General features: G+C 38.6%; 2 pseudogenes; one reads left to right on the top strand and one right to left on the bottom strand.

The window, feature by feature from the left end:
* Positions 1 to 2,385: 2,385 nt before the first annotated feature.
* LOC129688824 (zinc finger protein 42-like) lies at positions 2,386 to 4,866 on the bottom strand (annotated as a pseudogene).
* Positions 2,884 to 3,922, top strand: LOC129688939 (3'(2'),5'-bisphosphate nucleotidase 1-like; annotated as a pseudogene).
* Positions 4,867 to 14,588: the final 9,722 nt, after the last annotated feature.

Genomic DNA, 14,588 nt, shown 5'->3' with positions numbered 1-14,588 from the left:
TCAAATGGTTTGATCAGTGCATAATTAAATACTATTCCAAATACAAATGACCTGCTAGGAAGTTCATTAACCCGAGGTGACATGGGAAGGCATGCCTAGATTCTGGCTTCCCTAAGACTTAAGAAAGCAGCTGCTCTTGCCACATTAACTACTGCATTAAGACCCTAAGACATTTACCCACAAGTTGGCACTTTGTGAGATTACGGGGACTAATGTTGTTTTAAAATACTGGATTCTACTAACACCTATTATATTGCAATGACTATTTTTAAAAAGTAAAGGGACTTTGAACTGCTTTTCTTCCTTGGTAGATTAAGGGCATGGCACCTTCAAGTAGCATGAAAGCTATATTCAGAAGGAAGCAGGCTGATTGAAATGTTGCTCAAAGCCTCCAACTCCAGTGTCCAAGGCATGTGGTGGCTTCAGAAATAGGATCTTGAACTTTAGGAAGCTAAATAAAGGCAATGTCAATTGTCTGTATTGAATAGGGGCTGTTTTGGGCATTCATGTAAACAAAGTGAAAGGAGATTTTTATGTTTAGAGTTAGTATATCTGTGAAATTTTCTGTGTCTTCCAGGGAGAAGACATCACACCAAGTGAAATAATTCTATTTAAAATATGCAAATTATTTATATATAATTTGTACATATATTTTATATATTGTATTTATTTTAATTTAACATAGAAAATGATTATTTCTTTTTTATTTATATATTTATTTATTACAGTTTATTCACTTTTTATCCCCACTGCAGCCTCCTCCCTCATCTCCTCCCAGTCCTACCCTCCCTCCCTCTTCTCCCATTATTCCCAGTCCCCTGATAGGGGAGGACCTCCTCCCCTTCTATCTGACCCTGGGCAAGCCCTGATTTTTAAAGACATGTCTATTTAAAATTTTGTCATTTGTATAAAAAAATCAAGATTAATCTTCATTCCTTCTTTTTTCTAGAAGATGTACTGTAATTTCCAGGGGTATGGTAAATCTTCAAAATGCAGTGGCATTTTAACTAAACTGGATTATGACATTATTAACAAAGCCAGATTATGGACACTGAATGGTGAGTCAGGGTACATTTAAAGTTTGATGGCTACTTATTTCCTGGCCAGTCTTTGAGTGTTCATTTATACTACTTGTATGAATGTTAAATCCTACATAGAGTCAGACTTTTATTCCAGCTCCCTTTTCCTCTTTGTCCATATTTAACCACTTTGAATTCCTTCCCTAGCATGTACCATCTATTAAAAACAACAAAATTCTTTAACTGCGTCAAGAGTACTGCACAAAATTTTTGGGTTTGTATCCTCCTTAAAATTTATACATTAACTGGGCAGTGCTGCATGCCTATAATCCCAGCACTCAGGGAGGCAGAGGCAGGCAGATCATTGTGAATTCAAGGTCAGCCTGGTCTACAAAGTGAGTCCAGGACAGACAAGGCTACAGATAAAAACTCTGTCTCAAAAAAAAAAAAAAAAAAAAAAAAAAAAAAAAAAAAAAAAAAAAAAAACAAAAAAAAAAAAAAAAAAAAAAAAAAAAAAAAAAAAAAAAAAAAAAAATCACACATTCAAACTTTACCTCCCAGTATGTCAGAACCAGAATGCGTTCTTGTCTGAAGAGGTCTTTTTAGGTAATTAAGATGAGGTCTTCAGGTTTGCTACTCAGTATAATGGAAATCTGAATAGAAAACAAAGTGATTTTAGGTGATACGGGGTACAGCAGGTAAACAAAATCCTGGTGTGACCCTTTGATTTGGGACCAGTGGCTTCCTAGCCTCCATAACAGGAGAATGCGGTTCTGGTGAGGCACTGTAGCGGGGAAACTCAGAAATTTAATAAAGCACTATTGCAAATCATATCAAAATAGCTTTGACAGTTTTTCCCAAAAGACTGGTGTATTTTTTTTTTTTTTTTAGAAATTTAACCCATTTCTAGAGTTTTATATTTTTATTTTGAAACACCTAAAATCTCTAGATGGACCAACTTCAGTTTATAACTATTTACATTTAACTATATTATAGTTTGATACAATGAGGAAAACAAATATCAAAAAACATTTTAATTTAAAAATGAGTAAGCATTCATTTGTTGACTACTGCCAAAGTTATTTATTCGTTAGGATTACCACATCTACCAAGAAGCACATGTTTAAAAGTAAATGCTAGGCAATTAGGAACTGCATAATTAAAAATCAGTGATTTTCTATGAAGTACGCAAAAAAGCCCATCACATTCAATAATGTAGCACGTATATTAAAGATTCTGCTTTTGAATTGACTTCATCATTGACTTTTCTGTTAGAACTACACTATAGAATACAAAGAAAAGTTCTTAAAGTTGTATAATGACGTATAAAAAATAAAAGCACACCACCTAGAGATGCAGAATTATCTTAGCCATAGAGTCCTTCCCTACAAATGCTCTGCTGACAGTCGTCGAGGAGACGCATACAGGGCTTCTCACCCGTGTGGACTCGGACGTGGGTGCGCGAGGAGCGCTTCCCACGCCCTTCAAAGGTGCACTGAAATGGCTTCTCTCCAGTGTGAACCTGAAAACGTCGCCTTGGTTTCGAGATCTCCATAAAAGCCTTTCCACACTCCGCACACACGTGAACAAGCATGTGCTTCCTTGGGGCAGTTTTATCCCGCAGCTTCTTCCCGCATGATGGTATTCCCCGCCCTTTGGCTTCCCTCCAGAAAACCCAGCAAGCTGCTTAGGAGTCGGTAAACCGGAGCCTCCTGCTGCTCCCGGGCTCAGAACACCCGAGTTCCGAGTTGTCTCCAACAGACTCCTGAGGCAGCGCTTGCTTGGCCTCTATTTTTCTTCTTTCCTCCCCTTTGCCATGTATTCCAAAGAGCACTCAAGGGAACTCGAGGTCTTCCCCGGGATCATGCAGGGGTTGAGAGAGAAGGATCCACTAACAGTCAGCTCTCCCTAAGCAGACACATTTAATTAACTTGTCCGGGGTCAGAAACATAAGTAGCGAACCTGAACCCGGCCGCGCATTTAATCCCAGCACTTGGGAAGCAGAGGTAGGTGGACCTCTGAATTGGAGGCCAGCCTGGTCTACAGAGTGAGTTCCATGGACAATCAGAGCTACACGTGTTTCACAACTGTCATTTCTCCATTCTTATGCTACAGTTTAAAATAGGAAGATAAAGGAGGAGGAGCAAAAGAGCTTCTTATCATGGCTTCCAGCCACAAGTGTTGATGCGGCTGGTGCAGTCAGCGTATTCTATTGCCCAGAAGGCAGGAACCATAGTGCGGTGTGTCATCGCTGAAGGGGACCTGAGCATCGTGCAGAAGACCTCAGCCACAGACCTGCAGACCAAAGCAGACTGCTTGGTGCAGATGAGCATCTGCTCTTCCCTGGCACAGAAATTCCCCAAGCTGACAGTCATAGGGGAAGAAGATCGGCTTCCTGGGGAAGTAGATCAAGAGCTGATTGAAGACGGACAATGGGAGGAGACCCTGAAGCCACCTTGTCCATCGCAGTGCAGTGCTATTACGGATATAGACCTTGTAGTTTGGGTTGACTGCTTAGATGGCACCAAGGATACACTGAAGGTTTACTTGACAATTTAACAGTTCTCATTGGGATTGCTTTGGAAGGAAAGGCCATTGCAGGCATCAGCAACCAGCCATATTACCACTACCAGAACAATGAAAAGGAGAAGTTCAGGGAGCACAGGAATGAAGCAGAGGCGGGACCTGACGCTGTGCTGGGCAGGACCATCTGGGGAGTTCTGGGTTTGGGTGCTTTTGGGTTTCAGCTGAAAGAAGCGCCTGCTGGGAAGCACATTATCACCACCACCGGGTCCCACAACAACAAGCTGGTCACAGACTGCATTGCAGCCATGAACCCCGACAACGTGCTGCGAGTAGGGGGAGCAGGAAACAAGATGATTTTTTTATTATTATTATTTTGATATCTTAAATGGTCTTGCTGGCTGTTGGTTATTTGGTTGGTTTTTGTTTGTTTGTTTGTTTTGTTAGTGTTGCTTGGGTTTTGTTGTTGGGTTTTTTTGTTTGTTTGGTTGGTTGGTTGGTTGATTGGTGGTTGGTTGGTTTTCAAGACAGTTTCTTCCGATTAACTCTAGCTGTCCTAGAACTCAATCTGTAGGCCAGGCTGGCCTTGAGCTCAGAGAGCCCCCTGCCTCTGCCTCCCAAGTGGTAGAATTAAACATGTGCAACACCACTCTTGGTTGTTTTTTAGGAGGAGAGAGGAAAAGGGTTAGTTCCAAACTGCTGTCTAGGTCATTTGTAAAATCAACATTCCTGCTTATAAATAAAATTTCTTCAGGGCACAGAATCTCAAGTCATTCCAGAATTTCAGTTTTGTTTTTTACAGTAATGTTTAAAATTTCTGACTCCAACTGAGAATACATACAATGATATTATTTATATTGATAGATTTATGGGGAAGTTTCTTTAAATATTTAGGTATATATCTTCATTATACATTATATATCAGATTTTTCAAAAGTATTTGAAAATTATAAATACTGTGGGGCTTAATTTATTCTCATCATCATTAAAGTCATAATTGGAATGTTGGGGGGGGGGGAGAAGGGAACTCACTTCCAGAACATGGCGTGAAAGGTCTTGTTCAGCTTGCTCTAGGTTTTCGAAGGATTTGAAGAGTAAATCCTCTTCCAAAACAGGCTCAGAAGACTCCCCGTCACGATGCACTCCACATAACCACAACCGAAGTCGTCTTCCTCATCGCTGGGCCGGCCCCACTGTATACATTCATCCCGGATGGTTCCGCTCTTGTCTTCGGGACTTGCCTTTCCTCGTCTTGTTTTACGTTCGCTCTGAGGGCTCTTCCGTGCGGGCTGTTCTGGCCACTTGATTTTGCCATTTTCTTCATCTGCTCCACTGCGTAGTCTTAGCCACTTCCTTCTTGAAAGGTGAATGTAAAACACTTCCAAGGCAGCACTGATCCAAAAACGTCACCTCAGGCAAACACCTGCCTGCTGGCTGCATTGTACACTCGCGCTACAAGAGCAAAAGCCTGTCTTCCTTGTTCCAGCTCTTAGCCCTTTTCTAATGCCCCTGGGGTGCGCTCAGATAACCCCTACTTCGCTTCCTTCCTGAAATCCCAGGAAGAAAGAGCCAGTCACACAGGAAGCAGCAGTGGAAACCCAGGAGGCCTGGAGCCAGAATATGATTTCTTAAAACTTTTCCACAAGCTTAGTGTTACCTATCCCTCCTGCCTCTCTTTTTGTCTATAGTTCCCTGAGAAACAAAACATAGTCTATTAAGGCAAGATATTTTGAAAGTTACAATATTGGAACCGACATCATGGTTAGCAAAAATTCATACAATGTAGTTAAGGCCCATCCAATATATGATAACTAATACATAGTAATATACAACTGAGCATCTGCGTATGGCAGATGAGGCTTTGGTCCCAAAGAAGAACTTATTGCTGTCATTTTCTAAGCCACTGTAATTTGTACCTACATTCTAAATATCTGTTTTTATACCAACAGATAACTATATCCCTCACTCATCATCTAAGATGCTTCATTTTGTAGCAAGTAAAAAACATTTTTTTTTTGTAAAAAAAAAAAAAAAAATCCCAAACTGGATGAAATTCAGAGAACAAGTGACAATAGCGTGTCCTGTTGGAGTGGAAATAGCTAGAGCAGAACCACCTCACCTGTGACACAAGACAACCACATGGAAGAGGGGTCAGAAGACTGAAAGAGGACTAGCATGTCTGCTGAAGGAGAGTGCCTTCTGTATGTGACAGGGAAGCTGTGCTCATGAGATTGCGAAATGGTTGTCTAAACAAGACCTGGAAACCTTGACATGCCACCAAGAAGGGAGGAAATCTTGAAAGACCCTACTCTAAGAAAAAGACCTCCAGATGAGTTTCTGACATCAAACGCAGAAATATTTGCACTGTTGGGTGTTGGTTGAGTTAATTTGATTATAGTTGTACTAGAGTTCCTGCATCTTCTAGTGAGAATTGTAAAACACCTTCAGTTGTTGGAATCCACAATTAAGGGACTTAATGTTTAAAGAGAAGTTTGACTTTAAGGTGCTTATGTTTTTAAAGACTATAAGCATTTCATATTGAATATTTGATCATTAAATTAACATAAAATCTCAAGGATGAACAAGGAAGAAAAGATTATGGTTTAATAGTGAACAGTTCTAGTTGATTTGTGTCAATATGACAGAAACCATACTAACCTGGGAAAAGGAGGCACCATTGGGGAATCGCCTGTAAGAATACCTGATGACAATTTTTATGATTAGTGATTGAAGAGGAATGAACCAGACACTATGGTGGTGCCTACTCTAGAAAGGCAGAACAACTCTGAATGAGAAACCAAGCAGCCCTTGAGTATCAACCCAGTAGACCACATACTCCGTGATTCCTGCTCCAGTTCCTGCCTTCAGGTCCCTTCTCAGATTCCAGCAATGATGAATTTCAACTCATAAAACAAAACAAACCCTCTCCACTACTGGAAAAAAGTTTTCAGACAATCTTTAAGGAAGAGAAAAGGAAAGCTAGAAACAGGGTGTTTTAAATATGCATTTTATATATGAAGTCTCTTAAGAGAGACATTGAAGGCATCATCTCCATCGTTGAGTGAAAAAATAAATACAAAGGAACAACAAAGTGAAGTGCCTAATGGACTGTTATGATACAGGGCTTTGGTCAAATTCCATTTGGCTTCAAACACCGACTTATACTTGGAAACTGGTTAGTGACAAAGAATTTAAATAAACATTCACAATGCAGCTGAAATATTAATATTAAAAGTTTTAAAAATTCACGTGTATGGGCAGAAATGATCATGATGTGAGGTAACACAACCAGACACAGAACACAATGAATATTTCAGTACTGGAATGTGTGGCAAAACAGAGTTGCAATTACACTAAAACAAACTGAATTGATTAATCACTATGTTTTTACAAGATTTCTTTGCTTGACTTTCAGGACTTTCTATAGGTAATGGATATGCAGTAGTTTGAAAATCATTTTTACAGACACATATTTTTTAACTGGTGTAAGTAAAAGTCATAGTCTAGTTACTGATACCAGAATAATCATACATTTTATTTCCATCAGTCATAGTTTGGTCCTTAGGTAATTAACGCAATAATTGTCTTAAGTTTCTTCCAAATGGATAGCTATGTGTCAGAAAGAAAGAAGTGTTTAAAAATAATTATCTCATGTATTCAGACAGATAATAACTTACCTGAGAGATAACAGTAAGAAATTTCTCTGTTTATAGAATAACAACTTACACACACACACACACACACACACACACACACACACACAAACACACTCACCACAAAGTAGAGCAAGGTTTATCAAGTACAAATGAAATAACTCATCATTATGGCATTCTGATTAAGTACTTTAAAAACTTGTGGCTTTATTTCAGTTGCCTTATTCCTTTCAATTACATATTGTGTGAAAAGTTCAGAAGTAAGGACAATGAAATGAAGACATTAGAGATTGCATATAATGGCATAATTGAAACATTAATAGAATTAACAACAGATATAAATTTTACTGTGTTTTAGAACAAGGAAATCAGCTGCAATAGTTGTACAATGTAGAACATAAAGCCTTGGAAAAAAATTTGAGAATAATGTACTTTAATAAATCTTACTAAACTGATTTTATTTTCAATTTTAATTTATTTTCATTTTAATAAATTAATTTATATAATAATAGTATTAGCTGTATAATATTACTCCCAAAACACAGACACAAAATTGTATATGCAAGGGACCTATACTGGCAAGGCCAGGAAAGCCTGAAGTGCAGACCCGACAATCTACAATTGCTACTGAAATCTTTCATAAAGAGTTCCAATCAATGGGTTCCAACATGACGGCAACCAGTGTACACCTTTCTGAGGGACAGAGGATCCCGGACTGTGAAACCTGTGAGTGGACAGGCAGCTGGATTCTGAGCTTCTACCGTAGCGGTTCTGAGGACATCCCTTGAGGTGAATCTGATGGGATACAGGTCCCTGTGGCCATCTCCAGGTCCTGTCCCGAATGGTAAACTGTGAAACCCTGGCATTTTCTGTACACTCCAGTGAGTGTGGAACTCCAGGTCCAAGGACCTTCTGCTCTAGCAGCGTGACCTCGGATCCCTCCTGCTCCCCTGAAGGCAGCTTCAGGTTTCCTGGTACATTTGGGTCCAATCAGATCCAGGCCACCATGGCCTTTTCCCTGGTTTGAGAATCGCTGAACTGTTGGCACCTATCACTCTCCACATAATTGAGGAAGTTAGAAGCATCAGGTCTAGGGACCCTCCTCTCTAGCAGCCAAATTTCGGATCCCTCCTACCCCCTGAGAGCAGCATCAGGATTTCTGGAACATCATTCCCAGCATTCAAGCCACAGTTCTGCTGGTCACCCCATGGAGACCAAGCAAACAATGGAAGCACACAAACAGTGTATCCAGGATAGGGCAGCTCAGACTAGGCAGATTCTCAGAGTCACAGAGCCTGACAGGCTTGTGTGTTGCAGCCCAGCTCCCTTCTGAGACACCCCGAGATTACCACCCAAGCCTAGACCATTTGAGCTCCTGTGGATGAATGCCCAGTCCACAAAACAAACTGCACCTGCTCCCTGCCCTTCAAGGCAATTGCACCCTCGTGCCCATGACCCTCAACACACACTCCCATCCATAGGCCCTCACCAAAGGACAGATCATCGAGACCGAAGCTAAATAGAGAGTTAATGACACTTACAGAGGTCGTAAATCAAATGGAACTAATACATGTCGATAGAAATTTTCACTCAAACATAAAAGAGTATAAACCTTCTTTCAGCACTTTAGGCAACCTTCTCCAAAATTGACCATATAACCTCAACAGATACAAGAAGATTAAAATACTACCTTGTGTCCTATCAGAACACCATGCTCCAAAACTAGACCTCAACAATTATAGAAATAGCAAAAAGCCTACACATGCATGGAAACTGAACAACTCTCTAGGCAAAGACAGCTGGGTCATGGAAGAAATACGGAGATTAAAGATTTCCTAGATTTCAATGAAAATTTTGGCAAAACATACCCAAACTATGGGAAACAATGAAAGAAGTGCTAAGAAAGATCATAACACTGAGTGCCTTCATTAATAATAATAATAATAATAATAATAATAATAATAATAATGGAGAAATCTTATATTAGCAACTTAACAGCAAACCTGAAAGCCCTAGGCGGTGAAGAAAAGAAACAGACACACTCAAAAGGAGCAGAAGGCTGGAAAATAGTAAAAATCAGCTGAAATTAATAAATTAGAAACAAAGAGAACAATTTTTAAAAAAAATCAAAGAATAAAAAATCAAAAAACAAAGAGCTGGATCTTTGAAGTAAATTAAGAAGATAGACAAACATTTAGGCAAACTGTATAAAACAGCAGAGAGACATCAGCCAAATTCAACAAAATCAGAAATAAAGCGGGGGGAGCATAATGACAGACACTGAGAAAATCCAATCATTAGGTCTTACTTCAATCTCTCTTATGAACACTGACAGCAAAATACTCAAAGAGGATGTGGAGAAAGGGGAACCCTCCTCCATTGCTGATGGGAATGCAAACTTGTACAACCACTTTGGAAATCAATCTGGTGCTTTCTCCGACAATTAGGAATAGTGCTTCCTCTAGATCCAGCTATACCATTCCTTGGCATATATCCAAAATATGCTCAAGTACATAACAAGGACATTTGTTCAACCATGTTCATAGCAGCTTTATTCATAATAGCCAGAACCTGGAAACAAACCAGATGTCCCTCAATGGAGGAATGGATACAGAAATTTTGGTACTTTTACACAATGGAATACTACTCAGCAATTAAAACAAGGAAATCATGAAATTTGTAGGCAAATGGTGGAATCTAGAAAAGATCATCCTGAGTGAGGTAACCCAGAAGCAGAAAGACACACATGGTATATACTCACTTATAAGTGGATACTAGTCACATAATATAGAATAAACCTACAAAAATCTGTACACCTATAGAAGCTGAGCTAGAGGAAGGCCTTGGGTAAGATGATCAATCCTCACTAAGAAAGGCAAACAGGATGGACATTGGAAGAAGGAGAAAACAGGAAACAGGACAGGAATCTACCACAGAGGGCCTCTGAAAGACTCTACCCAGCAAGCATATCAAAGCAGATGCTGAGACTCATAACCAAACCTTGGGCAGAGTGCAGGGAATCATATGAAAGAAGGGAGAGTTAGTAAGACCTGGAGAGGACAGAAGCTCTACAAAGAGATCAACGGTACCAAAATATTTGGGCACAGGGGTCTTTTCTGAGACTGTATCTCCAACCAAGGACCAGTCATGGATATAATCTAGAACCCCTGCCCAGATTTAGCCCATGGCAGCTCAGTATCTAAGTGGGTTTCCTAGTAAAGGGAACAAGGACTGTCTCTGATATGAACTCAGTGGCTGGCTCTTTGATCACCTCCCCCTGAGGGGGAAGCAGCCTTGCCAGACCACAGAGGAGGACTATGCAGCCAGTCTTGATGAGACCTGATAAGATATTGTCAGATGGAAAGGGAAATGGACTTCCCTTATCCATGGACTTGGATACGGAGATGGGAGGAGATGAAGGTGGGAGGGTGGGATTCAGTGGGAATAATGGAGGGGCTACAGCTGGGATACAAAGTAAATAAACTGTAATTAATATAAAAAATTAAAAATTAATTTAAAAAAGAAACATTATTGTATAGAGTTGTTTTGGCTATCCTGGGTCTTTTATTTTTTTCATATGAAGTTAATGGTTGCTCTTTCTAGGTCTGTAAAGAATGTTCTTGGAATTTTGATAGGAATTGCATTAAATCGGTAGTTGTCTTTTGGTAGGATGCTCATATTTACTATGTTAATCCTACTGATTCACCAGCATGGGAGATCTTTTCATCTTCTAAAATCTTCTTCAATTTCTTTCTTCAAAGACTTGAAATTCTTGTCATACAGGTATTTCACTTGCTTGGTTTAGAGTTACACCAAGATATTTTATATTATTTGTTGCTATTGTTAAGGGTGTTGTTTCTCTAATTTCTTTTTCATCCCTTTTGTTGTTTGTATAAAGGAGGACTACTGACTTTTTTTAAATTAATTTTGTATCCAGACACTTTGCTGAGTGTGTTTTTCAACTGTAGGGGTTCTCTGGTAGAATCTTGGTGTCAGCTTATATATACTATCATATCATCTGTGAATAATGATACTCTTACTTCTTCTTTTCCAATTTCTAACCCTTGAACTCCTTTGCTTGTCTTATTGCTCTAGCTAGAACTTCAGGTAATATATTGAAGATATATGGTGAGAGTAGGCAGCCTTGTCTTGTCCCTGATTTTAGTAGGAACACTTTTAAGTTTTTCTTCTTTTAAATTGATGTTGTCTATTGGCTTACTGTATATTGCCTTTACTGTGAGACTCCAGCCAGTAGCATATCAGAAGAGATGTTGGGACTTAGAGCTAAGCATGGGGCAGAGTGCCAGGGTCCTGTGAAAGTGTTGGGGGTAAGAGGGAAGGACCTGAAGGAGACAGTCACCTCACAAGAAGACCAACAGAGACAACTAACCCAGTCCCGTGGGGGCTTACAGACACTGAGAATCAAGCAAGGAGCATGCATGGTCTGGACCTAGGCGCCCTGCACTCATGCAGCCAGTGGGCTGTTTGGTGTTCATATGAGTTGCGTGGAGAGTGGAGTGTTTTTAATATGGACTCTATTGCCTGCTTTTGTATAACTTCCTCTTGGCAGGGCTGCCTGGCCTGGCCTCAGGGATGAAGATATGCTCAGTACTGATATGATTTGATGTGCTGGGGAAGGTTGATATGGGAGGAGGGGAGCTCTCCTTTTCTGGGCCAGAAAGGGAGAGGGAAAAGAGGAAGTGGGGAAGGGAAGACTGGAAAGAGAGGGCAGAGGGGACAACTTTATGATGTAAAATAAATTTAAAAAAAGAAAAGAAAAAATTAACAAAAAGAAAAAGAAAAGAAAAGTTAACATACTTTTGATATTATGTAATACCATATAGATAATTCTATTCCTGTTGGCTTTTTTTGGTCTTATTGTATGTAACTGTGGTTAAGTCGTGCAAAGTTATGGAGCATTCTTGGCACTTATTGCCATAGCTAATTATTCTTCCTTTTAGACTTGCCAGCATTAACATAGTTGGACATTCATATCAATTATTTTCTATATTTTAACATGTACTATTATTTTATTACATTTGATGATTATTTAGTAAAAAAGGTGAATCCTTACTTTTGTTAATTTATTTTTGTAGACAGTTTTCATGTTTTTTAAACTAAAATTAATGGAATAACTGACACAATAGTTTGAAATTGCCTAAATTGTTCTTTAATCTGAGTGTATTTATATATATATTAATATATACCAGAACCTATGGGTTTTGTTGGTACTATGGCATACGGTAGTAATAGTTACATGGAATAAGATGGATGTTAATGACTTACAATATACAATGATAGAGATAATTATATCAAAGTGTTACATAAACTTTGATTCTGTTTAAAATTTACTTTTTCTTTGAAAGAACCTATAAGAAGCGTACAAACTTAACAAAAGTCTACAACAAACACAATTCAATTTTTTACTAGAGAAGTGACTTTTGAATAGGAAAGGTAAGAGTCCGAGTAGGTGTGTTGTGCATGAAAACTCAGAATGCTATATAGTTTTCTTAAGAAATTAAGTGATGAAATCTTGATTCTCAAAACAGATATGAATTACTAAATTGTGTTTGTGTAATTGCAGCATAGAAATTTCCATTACATTATATTAGTCTGACCTTCTAAAGAAATTCAGAAGAGTTCTACTGCTGAACTTCAGAGAACATTTTTGTCACTCGATATTTGAATGTTTCTTTTCCAAAATTATGTTGAAATTTAATTGATTGTTACGGTGATTGTGTTAAGTATGGGACTTTCAGTAGGCCATTAGGCCAAAAGTGCTTGGCTCCCATGACTGTTGATCATGGAAGTGGTATTTTAAGAATGACGAAATCAGGTCGATTTTCTTGTTTTCTCTTCTATTTCTAGCTTGAGCTCCCATCCTACTGTGACATAGTATGAAAGTTCCTGTCAAATGCCTGTGGTGATATCTTGGTCTTTGATTTACAACATTCAGAAGATAAGCAAAACAAATTCCTATTGTTTATAAGTTAACCTGTCTGCAGTGTTTCACATTACCATTTCAAAGGGATTTATTCAAGACAACCATTCAACATTTGGGATTCTCTCTTTGACACAGAACTTTGCTCTTTGGAACATAAAGGAGGATTGAATTTCTACTGCTTACATTAGAAAAGGTCACCTCCTCTGGCAAAAGAGGAGAACATAACAAAGAGCCCAACAATAATGGCTAAAACTAAAACAGTGGCATTTCAAAATAGTTACTAATTCATTAAATATGCAGGTTATTCTTTGAGAAATTCAGAACTGAATTTTCACAAAATGCTTAAATTCTTTTGAAATATGATAGCAAATATTCATATTCTTACAGAGTACTCAGGGACATAGTACAGATAATAGCAAAATTGAAACATGACAATGCAAAAATAAAGCAAATAGAAAAATATGAAACCTCTGCTGAGTATTTTTATTTTATACTGGGGTGAAAGATAGCTTTTTTTTTTTTTCTTTTTGGACACACTGTTTGAACAAATATCTAGAGAAAGTGTACTGTTCACAGCTTAGCTGAAATAAAGTTGTAGATCTGGTTTCTGAAGAAATTAAATAAAATGAGAGTGAAGAAAGTAGCCAGATCTTATAGCAGAGATTGATGAGTAATGAAGATTTAATAACAAGATACTAATGATCAGGCTAAAAGCAAAGTGTAATATCCAGTGGCAACCATGGCTCCTGTAACACATAAGAATTGTTCCTACTGGTCCAACAGCTCTGCTCAGATCCAGTGATAATAGTATGGGTAAAACATGTTCTCTCATGGCCCTGCGCCACAAAACCGCAGGCTTCAAAAGCAGTACTCCTCATGGTGCTTCACACGAAGTCCAAGACAGTAGCATCTTCTGTAAGCAGTGTTTTCTGTCTTAGCGTGGATGGTTGTCAACCTCCAGGGAATTGTTAAGCTGCAAATGAAGATAAAAGGACCAAGAACACTTATCCTCTTATTTCAGTGAAGACATGTGCTTAGACAGATATATCTATCTAAAGTAGGTAAGTACAATGATTTGACCATCCTAACAATAGGAAATAAGAAAACATTCAAAAAATCTTTTGATGCAAGAAATTGAAAAGCACTGTTCAGAAAAATTAAGTATGAGATTGAATTTTTATTTTGATATGAGGAGAGCTGTAAATGTTGTTTTTATTTCTTCCAGAGAGGGTGATATAAGAGCCAAGCTTTCTGAATACATGGCTTGGGCTGAACCCAGAGACTTTCTATTGAAACACCAAAGAATTTTGGGTATTGGTTTAAAGTTTAAAGCACAAGCCTGAACAAAAGCCATCCAGATGGAGACATGTCCAGCTACCTGGGGAAAGGAACTAGCCTTCCTGCATTCTTTTCCAGCCCATTAGAGATACAGTTGTTAGGAAACCTACC

This window comes from Psammomys obesus, unplaced genomic scaffold (genome assembly GCF_907164565.1).
Source record: "Psammomys obesus unplaced genomic scaffold, mPsaObe1.curated_primary_1811, whole genome shotgun sequence".
Lineage (NCBI taxonomy): Eukaryota > Metazoa > Chordata > Mammalia > Rodentia > Muridae > Psammomys > Psammomys obesus.
This window is presented reverse-complemented; position numbering and strand designations above follow the sequence as displayed.